We start from the raw sequence: 17,330 nt of genomic DNA, 5'->3' as shown, positions 1-17,330 counted from the left end.
CAGATGCAGCTTGTCCCTTGCCACATCGCCCGCCACCAGATGCAGCTTGTCCCTTGCCACATCGCCTGGCACCAGATGCAGCTTGTCCCTCGCCACATCGCCTGGCACCAGATGCAGCTTGTCCCTTTCCACATCTCCTGCCACCAGATGCAGCTTGTCCCTTGCCACATCGCCTACCACCAGATGCAGCTTGTCCCTTGCCACATCGTCTGCCACCAGATGCAGCTTGTCCCTCGCCACATCACCTGCCACCAGATGCAGCTTGTCCCTCGTCACATCGCCTGGCAACAGATGCAGCTTGTCCCTTTCCACATCTCCTGCCACCAGATGCAGCTTGTCCCTCGCCACATCGCCTGGCAACAGATGCAGCTTGTCCCTTTCCACATCTCCTGCCACCAGATGCAGCTTGTCCCTTGCCACATCGCCTGCCACCAGATGCAGCTTGTCCCTCACCACATCGCCTGCCACCAGATGCAGTTTGTCCCTTGCCACATCGCCTGCCACCAGATGCAGTTTGTCCCTTGAAACATCACGTGCCACCAGATGCAGTTTGTCCCTTGCCACATCGCCTGCCACCAGATGCAGCTTGTCCCTTGCCACATCTCCTGCCACCAGATGCAGCTTGTCCCTTGCCACATCTCCCGCCACCAGATGCAGCTTGTCCCTTGCCACATCACCTGCCACCAGATGCCGCTTGTCCCTCGCCACATCGCCTGGCACCAGATGCAGTTTGTCCCTTTCCACATCTCCTTCCACCAGATGCAGCTTGTCCCTTGCCACATCGCCTACCACCAGATGCAGCTTGTCCCTCACCACATCGCCTGCCACCAGATGCAGCTTGTCCCTTGCCACATCGCCTGCCACCAGATGCAGCTTGTCCCTTGCCACATCGCCTGCCACCAGATGCAGCTTGTCCCTTGCCACATCGCCTGCCACCAGATGCAGCTTGTCCCTTGCCACATCGCCTGCCACCAGATGCAGCTTGTCCCTTGCCACATCTCCTGCCACCAGATGCAGCTTGTCCCTTGCCACATCGCCTACCACCAGATGCAGCTTGTCCCTTGCCACATCGCCTGCCACCAGATGCAGCTTGTCCCTTGCCACATCGCCTACCACCAGATGCAGCTTGTCCCTTGCCACATATCCTGCCACCAGATGCAACTTGTCCCTTGCCACATCTCCTGGCACCAGATGCAGCTTGTCCCTTGCACCTACCACCAGATACAGCTTGTCCCTCGCCACATCACCTGCCACCAGATGCAGCTTGTCCCTCGTCACATCGCCTGCCACCAGATGCAGCTTGTCCCTTGCCACATCGCCTGCCACCAGATGCAGCTTGTCCCTCGCCACATCGCCTGGCAACAGATGCAGCTTGTCCCTTTCCACATCTCCTGCCACCAGATGCAGCTTGTCCCTTGCCACATCGCCTGCCACCAGATGCAGCTTGTCCCTCACCACATCGCCTGCCACCAGATGCAGTTTGTCCCTTGCCACATCGCCTGCCACCAGATGCAGTTTGTCCCTTGAAACATCACGTGCCACCAGATGCAGCTTGTCCCTTGCCACATCTCCTGCCACCAGATGCAGCTTGTCCCTTGCCACATCTCCCGCAACCAGATGCAGCTTGTCCCTTGCCACATCACCTGCCACCAGATGCCGCTTGTCCCTCGCCACATCGCCTGGCACCAGATGCAGTTTGTCCCTTTCCACATCTCCTTCCACCAGATGCAGCTTGTCCCTTGCCACATCGCCTACCACCAGATGCAGCTTGTCCCTCGCCACATCGCCTGCCACCAGATGCAGCTTGTCCCTTGCCACATCGCCTGCCACCAGATGCAGCTTGTCCCTTCCCACATCGCCTGCCACCAGATGCAGCTTGTCCCTTGCCACATCGCCTGCCACCAGATGCAGCTTGTCCCTTGCCACATCGCCTGCCACCAGATGCAGCTTGTCCCTTGCCACATCTCCTGCCACCAGATGCAGCTTGTCCCTTGCCACATCGCCTACCACCAGATGCAGCTTGTCCCTTGCCACATCGCCTGCCACCAGATGCAGCTTGTCCCTTGCCACATCGCCTACCACCAGATGCAGCTTGTCCCTTGCCACATATCCTGCCACCAGATGCAACTTGTCCCTTGCCACATCTCCTGGCACCAGATGCAGCTTGTCCCTTGCACCTACCACCAGATACAGCTTGTCCCTCGCCACATCACCTGCCACCAGATGCAGCTTGTCCCTCGTCACATCGCCTGCCACCAGATGCAGCTTGTCCCTTGCCACATCGCCTGCCACCAGATGCAGCTTGTCCCTCGCCACATCGCCTGGCAACAGATGCAGCTTGTCCCTTTCCACATCTCCTGCCACCAGATGCAGCTTGTCCCTTGCCACATCGCCTGCCACCAGATGCAGCTTGTCCCTCACCACATCGCCTGCCACCAGATGCAGTTTGTCCCTTGCCACATCGCCTGCCACCAGATGCAGTTTGTCCCTTGCCACATCACCTGCCACCAGATGCAGTTTGTCCCTTGCCACATCGCCTGCCACCAGATACAGCTTGTCCCTTGCCACATCTCCTGCCACCAGATGCAGCTTGTCCCTTGCCACATCTCCTGCCACCAGATGCAGCTTGTCCCTTGCCACATCGCTTGGCTTCAGATGCAGCTTGTCCCTTGCCACATCGCCTGCCACCAGATGCAGCTTGTTCCTTGCCACATCGCCTGCCACCAGATGCAGCTTGTCCCTTGCCACATCGCCTGCCACCAGATGCAGCTTGTCCCTTGCCACATCGCCTGCCACCAGATGCCGCTTGTCCCTTGCCACATCGCCTGCCACCAGATGCAGCTTGTCCCTTGCCACATCACCTGCCACCAGATGCAGCTTGTCCCTTGCCACATCGCCTGCCACGAGATGCAGCTTGTCCCTTGCCACATCGCCTGCCACCAGATGCAGCTTGTCCCCTACCACATCGCCTGCCACCAGATGCAGCTGGTCCCTTGCCACATCGCCTGCCAGCAGATGCTGCTTGTCCCTTGCCACATCGCCTGCCACCAGATGCAGCTTGTCCCTTGCCACATCGCCTGCCACCAGATGCAGCTTGTCCCTTGCCACATCGCCTGCCACCAGATGCAGCTTGTCCTTCGCCACATCGCCTGCCACCAGATGCAGCTTGTCCCTCGCCACATTGCCTGGCACCAGATGTAGCTTGTCCCTTTCCACATCTCCTGCCACCAGATGCAGCTTGTCCCTTGCCACATCGCCTACCACCAGATGCAGCTTGTCCCTCGCCACATCGCCTGCCCACAGATGCAGCTTGTCCCTTGCCACATCGCCTGCCACTAGATGCAGCTTGTCCCTTGCCACATCTCCTGCCACCAGATGCAGCTTGTCCCTTGCCACATCGCCTACCACCAGATGCAGCTTGCCCCTTGCCACATCGCCTGCCACCAGATGCAGCTTGTCCCTTGCCACATCGCCTGCCACCAGATGCAGCTTGTCCCTCGCCACATCGCCTGCCACCAGATGCAGCTTGTCCCTTGCCACATCTCCTGCCACCAGATGCAACTTGTCCCTTGCCACATCTCCTGCCACCAGATGCAGCTTGTCCCTTGCACCTGCCACCAAATACAGCTTGTCCCTCGCCACATCACCTGCCACCAGATGCAGCTTGTCCCTCGTCACATCGCCTGCCACCAGATGCAGCTTGTCCCTTGCCACATCGCCTGCCACCAGATGCAGCTTGCCCCTCGCCACATCGCCTGGCAACAGATGCAGCTTGTCCCTTTCCACATCTCCTGCCACCAGATGCAGCTTGTCCCTTGCCACATCGCCTGTCACCAGATGCAGCTTGTCCCTCACCACATCGCCTGCCACCAGATGCAGCTTGTCCTTCGCCACATCGCCTGCCACCAGATGCAGCTTGTCCCTCGCCACATCGCCTGGCACCAGATGCAGCTTGTCCCTTTCCACATCTCCTGCCACCAGATGCAGCTTGTCCCTTGCCACATCGCCTACCACCAGATGCAGCTTGTCCCTCGCCACATCGCCTGCCACCAGATGCAGCTTGTCCCTTGCCACATCTCCTGCCACCAGATGCAGCTTGTCCCTTGCCACATCGCCTACCACCAGATGCAGCTTGTCCCTTGCCACATCGCCTGCCACCAGATGCAGCTTGTCCCTTGCCACATCGCCTGCCACCAGATGCAGCTTGTCCCTTGCCACATCTCCTGCCACCAGATGCAACTTGTCCCTTGCCACATCTCCTGGCACCAGATGCAGCTTGTCCCTTGCACCTGCCACCAGATACAGCTTGTCCCTCGCCACATCACCTGCCACCAGATGCAGCTTGTCCCTCGTCACATCGCCTGCCACCAGATGCAGCTTGTCCCTTGCCACATCGCCTGCCACCAGATGCAGCTTGTCCCTCGCCACATCGCCTGGCAACAGATGCAGCTTGTCCCTTTCCAAATCTCCTGCCACCAGATGCAGCTTGTCCCTTGCCACATCGCCTGCCACCAGATGCAGCTTGTCCCTCACCACATCGCCTGCCACCAGATGCAGTTTGTCCCTTGCCACATCGCCTGCCACCAGATGCAGTTTGTCCCTTGAAACATCACCTGCCACCAGATGCAGTTTGTCCCTTGCCACATCGCCTGCCACCAGATGCAGCTTGTCCCTTGCCACATCTCCTGCCACCAGATGCAGCTTGTCCCTTGCCACATCGCCCGCCACCAGATGCAGCTTGTCCCTTGCCACATCGCCTGCCACCAGATGCCGCTTGTCCCTCGCCACATCGCCTGGCACCAGATGCAGTTTGTCCCTTTCCACATCTCCTGCCACCAGATGCAGCTTGTCCCTTGCCACATCGCCTACCACCAGATGCAGCTTGTCCCTTGCCACATCGCCTGCCACCAGATGCAGCTTGTCCCTCGCCACATCGCCTGCCACCAGATGCAGCTTGTCCCTTGCCACATCGCCTGCCACCAGATGCAGCTTGTCCCTTGCCACATCGCCTGCCACCAGATGCAGCTTGTCCCTTGCCACATCGCCTGCCACCAGATGCAGCTTGTCCCTTGCCACATCTCCTGCCACCAGATGCAGCTTGTCCCTTGCCACATCGCCTACCACCAGATGCAGCTTGTCCCTCGCCACATCGCCTGGCAACAGATGCAGCTTGTCCCTTTCCAAATCTCCTGCCACCAGATGCAGCTTGTCCCTTGCCACATCGCCTGCCACCAGATGCAGCTTGTCCCTCACCACATCGCCTGCCACCAGATGCAGTTTGTCCCTTGCCACATCGCCTGCCACCAGATGCAGTTTGTCCCTTGAAACATCACCTGCCACCAGATGCAGTTTGTCCCTTGCCACATCGCCTGCCACCAGATGCAGCTTGTCCCTTGCCACATCTCCTGCCACCAGATGCAGCTTGTCCCTTGCCACATCGCCCGCCACCAGATGCAGCTTGTCCCTTGCCACATCGCCTGCCACCAGATGCCGCTTGTCCCTCGCCACATCGCCTGGCACCAGATGCAGTTTGTCCCTTTCCACATCTCCTGCCACCAGATGCAGCTTGTCCCTTGCCACATCGCCTACCACCAGATGCAGCTTGTCCCTCGCCACATCGCCTGCCACCAGATGCAGCTTGTCCCTTGCCACATCGCCTGCCACCAGATGCAGCTTGTCCCTTGCCACATCGCCTGCCACCAGATGCAGCTTGTCCCTTGCCACATCGCCTGCCACCAGATGCAGCTTGTCCCTTGCCACATCTCCTGCCACCAGATGCAGCTTGTCCCTTGCCACATCGCCTACCACCAGATGCAGCTTGTCCCTTGCCACATCGCCTGCCACCAGATGCAGCTTGTCCCTTGCCACATCGCCTGCCACCAGATGCAGCTTGTCCCTTGCCACATATCCTGCCACCAGATGCAACTTGTCCCTTGCCACATCTCCTGGCACCAGATGCAGCTTGTCCCTTGCACCTGCCACCAGATACAGCTTGTCCCTCGCCACATCACCTGCCACCAGATGCAGCTTGTCCCTCGTCACATCGCCTGCCACCAAATGCAGCTTGTCCCTTGCCACATCGCCTGCCTCCAGATGCAGCTTGTCCCTCGCCACATCGCCTGGCAACAGATGCAGCTTGTCCCTTTCCACATCTCCTGCCACCAGATGCAGCTTGTCCCTTGCCACATCGCCTGCCACCAGATGCAGCTTGTCCCTCACCACATCGCCTGCCACCAGATGCAGTTTGTCCCTTGCCACATCGCCTGCCACCAGATGCAGTTTGTCCCTTGCCACATCACCTGCCACCAGATGCAGTTTGTCCCTTGCCACATCGCCTGCCACCAGATACAGCTTGTCCCTTGCCACATCTCCTGCCACCAGATGCAGCTTGTCCCTTGCTACATCGCCTGCCACCAGATGCAGCTTGTCCCTTGCCACATCTCCTGCCACCAGATGCAGCTTGTCCCTTGCCACATCGCTTGGCTTCAGATGAAGCTTGTCCCTCGTCACATCGCCTGCCACCAAATGCAGCTTGTCCCTTGCCACATCGCCTGCCACCAGATGCAGCTTGTCCCTCGCCACATCGCCTGGCAACAGATGCAGCTTGTCCCTTTCCACATCTCCTGCCACCAGATGCAGCTTGTCCCTTGCCACATCGCCTGCCACCAGATGCAGCTTGTCCCTCACCACATCGCCTGCCACCAGATGCAGTTTGTCCCTTGCCACATCGCCTGCCACCAGATGCAGTTTGTCCCTTGCCACATCACCTGCCACCAGATGCAGTTTGTCCCTTGCCACATCGCCTGCCACCAGATACAGCTTGTCCCTTGCCACATCTCCTGCCACCAGATGCAGCTTGTCCCTTGCTACATCGCCTGCCACCAGATGCAGCTTGTCCCTTGCCACATCTCCTGCCACCAGATGCAGCTTGTCCCTTGCCACATCGCTTGGCTTCAGATGAAGCTTGTCCCTTGCCACATCGCCTGCCACCAGATGCAGCTTGTCCCTTGCCACATCGCCTGCCACCAGATGCAGCTTGTCCCTTGCCACATCGCCTGCCACCAGATGCAGCTTGTCCCTTGCCACATCGCCTGCCACCAGATGCAGCTTGTCCCTTGCCACATCGCCTGCCACCAGATGCAGCTTGTCCCTTGCCACATCGCCTGCCACCAGATGCAGCTTGCCCCTTGCCACATCGCCTGCCACCAGATGCAGCTTGTCCCTTACCACATCGCCTGCCACCAGATGCAGCTTGTCCCTCGCCACATCGCCTGCCACCAGATGCAGCTTGTCCCTTGCCACATCTCCTGCCACCAGATGCAACTTGTCCCTTGCCACATCTCCTGCCACCAGATGCAGCTTGTCCCTTGCACCTGCCACCAGATACAGCTTGTCCCTCGCCACATCACCTGCCACCAGATGCAGCTTGTCCCTCGCCACTTCACCTGCCACCAGATGCAGCTTGTCCCTCGTCACATCGCCTGCCACCAGATGCAGCTTGTGCCTTGCCACATCGCCTGCCACCAGATGCAGCTTGTCCCTCGCCACATCGCCTGGCAACAGATGCAGCTTGTCCCTTTCCACATCTCCTGCCACCAGATGCAGCTTGTCCCTTGCCACATCGCCTGCCACCAGATGCAGCTTGTCCCTCACTCATCGCCTGCCACCAGATGCAGTTTGTCCCTTGCCACATCGCCTGCCACCAGATGCAGTTTGTCCCTTGCCACATCACCTGCCACCAGATGCAGTTTGTCCCTTGCCACATCGCCTGCCACCAGATACAGCTTGTCCCTTGCCACATCGCCTGCCACCAGATGCAGCTTGTCCCTTGCCACATCTCCTGCCACCAGATGCAGCTTGTCCCTTGCCACATCGCCTGCCACCAGATGCAGCTTGTCCCTTGCCACATCTCCTGCCACCAGATGCAGCTTGTCCCTTGCCACATCGCTTGGCTTCAGATGCAGCTTGTCCCTTGCCACATCGCCTGCCACCAGATGCAGCTTGTTCCTTGCCACATCGCCTGCCACCAGATGCAGCTTGTCCCTTGCCACATCGCCTGCCACCAGATGCAGCTTGTCCCTTGCCACATTGCCTGCCACCAGATGCAGCTTGTCCCTTGCCACATCGCCTGCCACCAGATGCAGCTTGTCCCTTGCCACATCACCTGCCACCAGATGCAGCTTGTCCCTTGCCACATCGCCTGCCACGAGATGCAGCTTGTCCCTTGCCACATCGCCTGCCACCAGATGCAGCTTGTCCCTTGCCACATCGCCTGCCACCAGATGCAGCTGGTCCCTTGCCACATCGCCTGCCAGCAGATGCAGCTTGTCCCTTGCCACATCGCCTGCCACCAGATGCAGCTTGTCCCTTGCCACATCGCCTGCCACCAGATGCAGCTTGTCCCTTGCCACATCGCCTGCCACCAGATGCAGCTTGTCCTTCGCCACATCGCCTGCCACCAGATGCAGCTTGTCCCTCGCCACATCGCCTGGCACCAGATGCAGCTTGTCCCTTTCCACATCTCCTGCCACCAGATGCAGCTTGTCCCTTGCCACATCGCCTACCACCAGATGCAGCTTGTCCCTCGCCACATCGCCTGCCACCAGATGCAGCTTGTCCCTTGCCACATCGCCTGCCACCAGATGCAGCTTGTCCCTTGCCACATCTCCTGCCACCAGATGCAGCTTGTCCCTTGCCACATCGCCTACCACCAGATGCAGCTTGCCCCTTGCCACATCGCCTGCCACCAGATGCAGCTTGTCCCTTACCACATCGCCTGCCACCAGATGCAGCTTGTCCCTCGCCACATCGCCTGCCACCAGATGCAGCTTGTCCCTTGCCACATCTCCTGCCACCAGATGCAACTTGTCCCTTGCCACATCTCCTGCCACCAGATGCAGCTTGTCCCTTGCACCTGCCACCAGATACAGCTTGTCCCTCGCCACATCACCTGCCACCAGATGCAGCTTGTCCCTCGCCACATCGCCTGCCACCAGATGCAGCTTGTCCCTTGCCACATTGCCTGCCACCAGATGCAGCTTGTCCCTCGCCACATCGCCTGGCAACAGATGCAGCTTGTCCCTTTCCACATCTCCTGCCACCAGATGCAGCTTGTCCCTTGCACCTGCCACCAGATGCAGCTTGTCCCTTGCCACATCGCCTGCCACCAGATGCAGCTTGTCCCTCGCCACATCGCCTGCCACCAGATGCAGCTTGTCCCTTGCCACATCGCCTGCCACCAGATGCAGCTTGTCCCTTGCCACATCGCCTGCCACCAGATGCAGCTTGTCCTTCGCCACATCGCCTGCCACCAGATGCAGCTTGTCCCTCGCCACATCGCCTGCCACCAGATGCAGCTTGTCCCTTTCCACATCTCCTGCCACCAGATGCAGCTTGTCCCTTGCCACATCGCCTACCACCAGATGCAGCTTGTCCCTCGCCACATCGCCTGCCACCAGATGCAGCTTGTCCCTTGCCACATCGCCTGCCACCAGATGCAGCTTGTCCCTTGCCACATCTCCTGCCACCAGATGCAGCTTGTCCCTTGCCACATCGCCTACCACCAGATGCAGCTTGCCCCTTGCCACATCGCCTGCCACGAGATGCAGCTTGTCCCTTGCCACATCGCCTGCCACCAGATGCAGCTTGTCCCTTGCCACATCTCCTGCCACCAGATGCAACTTGTCCCTTGCCACATCTCCTGCCACCAGATGCAGCTTGTCCCTTGCACCTGCCACCAGATACAGCTTGTCCCTCGCCACATCACCTGCCACCAGATGCAGCTTGTCCCTCGCCACATCGCCTGCCACCAGATGCAGCTTGTCCCTTGCCACATTGCCTGCCACCAGATGCACCTTGTCCCTTGCCACATCGCCTGCCACCAGATGCAGCTTGTCCTTCGCCACATCGCCTGGCAACAGATGCAGCTTGTCCCTTTCCACATCTCCTGCCACCAGATGCAGCTTGTCCTTCGCCACATCGCCTGCCACCAGATGCAGCTTGTCCCTCGCCACATCGCCTGCCACCAGATGCAGCTTGTCCCTTTCCACATCTCCTGCCACCAGATGCAGCTTGTCCCTTGCCACATCGCCTACCACCAGATGCAGCTTGTCCCTCGCCACATCGCCTGCCACCAGATGCAGCTTGTCCCTTGCCACATCGCCTGCCACCAGATGCAGCTTGTCCCTTGCCACATCTCCTGCCACCAGATGCAGCTTGTCCCTTGCCACATCGCCTACCACCAGATGCAGCTTGCCCCTTGCCACATCGCCTGCCACCAGATGCAGCTTGTCCCTTGCCACATCGCCCGCCACCAGATGCAGCTTGTCCCTTGCCACATCTCCTGCCACCAGATGCAACTTGTCCCTTGCCACATCTCCTGCCACCAGATGCAGCTTGTCCCTTGCACCTGCCACCAGATACAGCTTGTCCCTCGCCACATCACCTGCCACCAGATGCAGCTTGTCCCTCGCCACATCGCCTGCCACCAGATGCAGCTTGTCCCTTGCCACATTGCCTGCCACCAGATGCAGCTTGTCCCTCGCCACATCGCCTGGCAACAGATGCAGCTTGTCCCTTTCCACATCTCCTGCCACCAGATGCAGCTTGTCCCTTGCACCTGCCACCAGATGCAGCTTGTCCCTTGCCACATCGCCTGCCACCAGATGCAGCTTGTCCCTCGCCACATCGCCTGCCACCAGATGCAGCTTGTCCCTTGCCACATCGCCTGCCACCAGATGCAGCTTGTCCCTTGCCACATCGCCTGCCACCAGATGCAGCTTGTCCTTCGCCACATCGCCTGCCACCAGATGCAGCTTGTCCCTCGCCACATCGCCTGCCACCAGATGCAGCTTGTCCCTTTCCACATCTCCTGCCACCAGATGCAGCTTGTCCCTTGCCACATCGCCTACCACCAGATGCAGCTTGTCCCTCGCCACATCGCCTGCCACCAGATGCAGCTTGTCCCTTGCCACATCGCCTGCCACCAGATGCAGCTTGTCCCTTGACACATCTCCTGCCACCAGATGCAGCTTGTCCCTTGCCACATCGCCTACCACCAGATGCAGCTTGCCCCTTGCCACATCGCCTGCCACCAGATGCAGCTTGTCCCTTGCCACATCGCCTGCCACCAGATGCAGCTTGTCCCTTGCCACATCTCCTGCCACCAGATGCAACTTGTCCCTTGCCACATCTCCTGCCACCAGATGCAGCTTGTCCCTTGCACCTGCCACCAGATACAGCTTGTCCCTCGCCACATCACCTGCCACCAGATGCAGCTTGTCCCTCGCCACATCGCCTGCCACCAGATGCAGCTTGTCCCTTGCCACATTGCCTGCCACCAGATGCAGCTTGTCCCTTGCCACATCGCCTGCCACCAGATGCAGCTTGTCCTTCGCCACATCGCCTGGCAACAGATGCAGCTTGTCCCTTTCCACATCTCCTGCCACCAGATGCAGCTTGTCCCTTGCCACATCGCCTGCCACCAGATGCAGCTTGTCCCTCGCCACATCGCCTGCCACCAGATGCAGCTTGTCCCTTGCCACATCGCCTGCCACCAGATGCAGCTTGTCCCTTGCCACATCGCCTGCCACCAGATGCAGCTTGTCCTTCGCCACATCGCCTGCCACCAGATGCAGCTTGTCCCTCGCCACATCGCCTGGCACCAGATGCAGCTTGTCCCTTTCCACATCTCCTGCCACCAGATGCAGCTTGTCCCTTGCCACATCGCCTACCACCAGATGCAGCTTGTCCCTCGCCACATCGCCTGCCACCAGATGCAGCTTGTCCCTTGCCACATCGCCTGCCACCAGATGCAGCTGGTCCCTTGCCACATCTCCTGCCACCAGATGCAGCTTGTCCCTTGCCACATCGCCTACCACCAGATGCAGCTTGCCCCTTGCCACATCGCCTGCCACCAGATGCAGCTTGTCCCTCGCCACATCGCCTGCCACCAGATGCAGCTTGTCCCTCGCCACATCGCCTGCCACCAGATGCAGCTTGTCCCTTGCCACATCTCCTGCCACCAGATGCAACTTGTCCCTTGCCACATCTCCTGCCACCAGATGCAGCTTGTCCCTTGCACCTGCCACCAGATACAGCTTGTCCCTCGCCACATCACCTGCCACCAGATGCAGCTTGTCCCTCGCCACATCGCCTGCCACCAGATGCAGCTTGTCCCTTGCCACATCGCCTGCCACCAGATGCAGCTTGTCCCTCGCCACATCGCCTGGCAACAGATGCAGCTTGTCCCTTGCCACATCGCCTGCCACCAGATGCAGCTTGTCCCTTGCCACATCGCCTGCCACCAGATGCAGCTTGTCCCTCGCCACATCGCCTGCCACCAGATGCAGTTTGTCCCTTGCCACATCGCCTGCCACCAGATGCAGCTTGTCCCTTGCCACATCGCCTGCCACCAGATGCAGCTTGTCCCTTGCCACATCTCCTGCCACCAGATGCAACTTGTCCCTTGCCACATCTCCTGGCACCAGATGCAGCTTGTCCCTTGCACCTGCCACCAGATACAGCTTGTCCCTCGCCACATCACCTGCCACCAGATGCAGCTTGTCCCTCGTCACATCGCCTGCCACCAGATGCAGCTTGTCCCTTGCCACATCGCCTGCCACCAGATGCAGTTTGTCCCTTTCCACATCGCTTACCACCAGATGCAGCTTGTCCCTTTCCACATCGCCTACCACCAGATGCAGCTTGTCCCTTGCCACATCGCCTGCCACCAGATGCAGCTTGTCCCTTGCCACATCGCCTGCCACCAGATGTAGCTTGTCCCTTGCCACATCTCCTGCCACCAGATGCAGCTTGTCCCTTGCCACATCGCCTACCACCAGATGCAGCTTGTCCCTTGCCACATCGCCTGCCACCAGATGCAGCTTGTCCCTTGCCACATCGCCTGCCACCAGATGCAGCTTGTCCCTTGCCACATCGCCTGCCACCAGATGCAGCTTGTCCCTCGCCACATCGCCTGGCAACAGATGCAGCTTGTCCCTTTCCACATCGCCTGCCACCAGATGCAGCTTGTCCCTTGCCACATCGCCTGCCACCAGATGCAGCTGGTCCCTTGCCACATCGCCTGCCAGCAGATGCAGCTTGTCCCTTGCCACATCGCCTGCCACCAGATGCAGCTTGTCCCTTGCCACATCGCCTGCCACCAGATGCAGCTTGTCCCTTGCCACATCGCCTGCCACCAGATGCAGCTTGTCCTTCGCCACATCGCCTGCCACCAGATGCAGCTTGTCCCTCGCCACATCGCCTGGCACCAGATGCAGCTTGTCCCTTTCCACATCTCCTGCCACCAGATGCAGCTTGTCCCTTGCCACATCGCCTACCACCAACCACCAGATGCAGCTTGTCCCTCGCCACATCGCCTGCCACCAGATGCAGCTTGTCCCTTGCCACATCGCCTGCCACCAGATGCAGCTTGTCCCTTGCCACATCTCCTGCCACCAGATGCAGCTTGTCCCTTGCCACATCGCCTACCACCAGATGCAGCTTGCCCCTTGCCACATCGCCTGCCACCAGATGCAGCTTGTCCCTCGCCACATCGCCTGCCACCAGATGCAGCTTGTCCCTTGCCACATCTCCTGCCACCAGATGCAACTTGTCCCTTGCCACATCTCCTGCCACCAGATGCAGCTTGTCCCTTGCACCTGCCACCAGATACAGCTTGTCCCTCGCCACATCACCTGCCACCAGATGCAGCTTGTCCCTCGCCACATCACCTGCCACCAGATGCAGCTTGTCCCTCGTCACATCGCCTGCCACCAGATGCAGCTTGTGCCTTGCCACATCGCCTGCCACCAGATGCAGCTTGTCCCTCGCCACATCGCCTGGCAACAGATGCAGCTTGTCCCTTTCCACATCTCCTGCCACCAGATGCAGCTTGTCCCTTGCCACATCGCCTGCCACCAGATGCAGCTTGTCCCTCACCACATCGCCTGCCACCAGATGCAGTTTGTCCCTTGCCACATCGCCTGCCACCAGATGCAGTTTGTCCCTTGCCACATCACCTGCCACCAGATGCAGTTTGTCCCTTGCCACATCGCCTGCCACCAGATACAGCTTGTCCCTTGCCACATCTCCTGCCACCAGATGCAGCTTGTCCCTTGCCACATCTCCTGCCACCAGATGCAGCTTGTCCCTTGCCACATCGCTTGGCTTCAGATGCAGCTTGTCCCTTGCCACATCGCCTGCCACCAGATGCAGCTTGTTCCTTGCCACATCGCCTGCCACCAGATGCAGCTTGTCCCTTGCCACATCGCCTGCCACCAGATGCAGCTTGTCCCTTGCCACATTGCCTGCCACCAGATGCAGCTTGTCCCTTGCCACATCGCCTGCCACCAGATGCAGCTTGTTCCTTGCCACATCGCCTGCCACCAGATGCAGCTTGTCCCTTGCCACATCGCCTGCCACGAGATGCAGCTTGTCCCTTGCCACATCGCCTGCCACCAGATGCCGCTTGTCCCTTGCCACATCGCCTGCCACCAGATGCAGCTGGTCCCTTGCCACATCGCCTGCCAGCAGATGCAGCTTGTCCCTTGCCACATCGCCTGCCACCAGATGCAGCTTGTCCCTTGCCACATCGCCTGCCACCAGATGCAGCTTGTCCCTTGCCACATCGCCTGCCACCAGATGCAGCTTGTCCTTCGCCACATCGCCTGCCACCAGATGCAGCTTGTCCCTCGCCACATCGCCTGGCACCAGATGCAGCTTGTCCCTTTCCACATCTCCTGCCACCAGATGCAGCTTGTCCCTTGCCACATCGCCTACCACCAGATGCAGCTTGTCCCTCGCCACATCGCCTGCCACCAGATGCAGCTTGTCCCTTGCCACATCGCCTGCCACCAGATGCAGCTTGTCCCTTGCCACATCTCCTGCCACCAGATGCAGCTTGTCCCTTGCCACATCGCCTACCACCAGATGCAGCTTGCCCCTTGCCACATCGCCTGCCACCAGATGCAGCTTGTCCCTTACCACATCGCCTGCCACCAGATGCAGCTTGTCCCTCGCCACATCGCCTGCCACCAGATGCAGCTTGTCCCTTGCCACATCTCCTGCCACCAGATGCAACTTGTCCCTTGCCACATCTCCTGCCACCAGATGCAGCTTGTCCCTTGCACCTGCCACCAGATACAGCTTGTCCCTCGCCACATCACCTGCCACCAGATGCAGCTTGTCCCTCGCCACATCGCCTGCCACCAGATGCAGCTTGTCCCTTGCCACATTGCCTGCCACCAGATGCAGCTTGTCCCTCGCCACATCGCCTGGCAACAGATGCAGCTTGTCCCTTTCCACATCTCCTGCCACCAGATGCAGCTTGTCCCTTGCACCTGCCACCAGATGCAGCTTGTCCCTTGCCACATCGCCTGCCACCAGATGCAGCTTGTCCCTCGCCACATCGCCTGCCACCAGATGCAGCTTGTCCCTTGCCACATCGCCTGCCACCAGATGCAGCTTGTCCCTTGCCACATCGCCTGCCACCAGATGCAGCTTGTCCTTCGCCACATCGCCTGCCACCAGATGCAGCTTGTCCCTCGCCACATCGCCTGCCACCAGATGCAGCTTGTCCCTTTCCACATCTCCTGCCACCAGATGCAGCTTGTCCCTTGCCACATCGCCTACCACCAGATGCAGCTTGTCCCTCGCCACATCGCCTGCCACCAGATGCAGCTTGTCCCTTGCCACATCGCCTGCCACCAGATGCAGCTTGTCCCTTGCCACATCTCCTGCCACCAGATGCAGCTTGTCCCTTGCCACATCGCCTACCACCAGATGCAGCTTGCCCCTTGCCACATCGCCTGCCACCAGATGCAGCTTGTCCCTTGCCACATCGCCTGCCACCAGATGCAGCTTGTCCCTTGCCACATTGCCTGCCACCAGATGCAGCTTGTCCCTTGCCACATCGCCTGCCACCAGATGCAGCTTGTCCTTCGCCACATCGCCTGGCAACAGATGCAGCTTGTCCCTTTCCACATCTCCTGCCACCAGATGCAGCTTGTCCCTTGCCACATCGCCTGCCACCAGATGCAGCTTGTCCCTCGCCACATCGCCTGCCACCAGATGCAGCTTGTCCCTTGCCACATCGCCTGCCACCAGATGCAGCTTGTCCCTTGCCACATCGCCTGCCACCAGATGCAGCTTGTCCTTCGCCACATCGCCTGCCACCAGATGCTGCTTGTCCCTCGCCACATCGCCTGGCACCAGATGCAGCTTGTCCCTTTCCACATCTCCTGCCACCAGATGCAGCTTGTCCCTTGCCACATCGCCTACCACCAGATGCAGCTTGTCCCTCGCCACATCGCCTGCCACCAGATGCAGCTTGTCCCTTGCCACATCGCCTGCCACCAGATGCAGCTTGTCCCTTGCCACATCGCCTGCCACCAGATGCAGCTTGTCCCTTGCCACATCGCCCGCCACCAGATGCAGCTTGTCCCTCGCCACATCGCCTACCACCAGATGCAGCTTGCCCCTTGCCACATCGCCTGCCACCAGATGCAGCTTGTCCCTTGCCACATCGCCCGCCACCAGATGCAGCTTGTCCCTCGCCACATCGCCTGCCACCAGATGCAGCTTGTCCCTTGCCACATCTCCTGCCACCAGATGCAACTTGTCCCTTGCCACATCTCCTGCCACCAGATGCAGCTTGTCCCTTGCACCTGCCACCAGATACAGCTTGTCCCTCGCCACATCACCTGCCACCAGATGCAGCTTGTCCCTCGCCACATCGCCTGCCACCAGATGCAGCTTGTCCCTTGCCACATCGCCTGCCACCAGATGCAGCTTGTCCCTCGCCACATCGCCTGGCAACAGATGCAGCTTGTCCCTTGCCACATCGCCTGCCACCAGATGCCGCTTGTCCCTTGCCACATCGCCTGCCACCAGATGCAGCTTGTCCCTCGCCACATCGCCTGCCACCAGATGCAGTTTGTCCCTTGCCACATCGCCTGCCACCAGATGCAGCTTGTCCCTTGCCACATCGCCTGCCACCAGATGCAGCTTGTCCCTTGCCACATCTCCTGCCACCAGATGCAACTTGTCCCTTGCCACATCTCCTGGCACCAGATGCAGCTTGTCCCTTGCACCTGCCACCAGATACAGCTTGTCCCTCGCCACATCACCTGCCACCAGATGCAGCTTGTCCCTCGTCACATCGCCTGCCACCAGATGCAGCTTGTCCCTTGCCACATCGCCTGCCACCAGATGCAGTTTGTCCCTTTCCACATCGCTTACCACCAGATGCAGCTTGTCCCTTTCCACATCGCCTACCACCAGATGCAGCTTGTCCCTTGCCACATCGCCTGCCACCAGATGCAGCTTGT

This window comes from Lithobates pipiens, unplaced genomic scaffold (assembly GCF_037356315.1).
Source record: "Lithobates pipiens isolate NorthernLeopardFrog02 unplaced genomic scaffold, aLitPip1_a1.2 Scaffold_35, whole genome shotgun sequence".
In the NCBI taxonomy this organism is placed as follows: domain Eukaryota; kingdom Metazoa; phylum Chordata; class Amphibia; order Anura; family Ranidae; genus Lithobates; species Lithobates pipiens.
The sequence above is the reverse complement of the archived record's forward strand: the minus strand, read 5'-3'. Positions refer to the sequence as shown.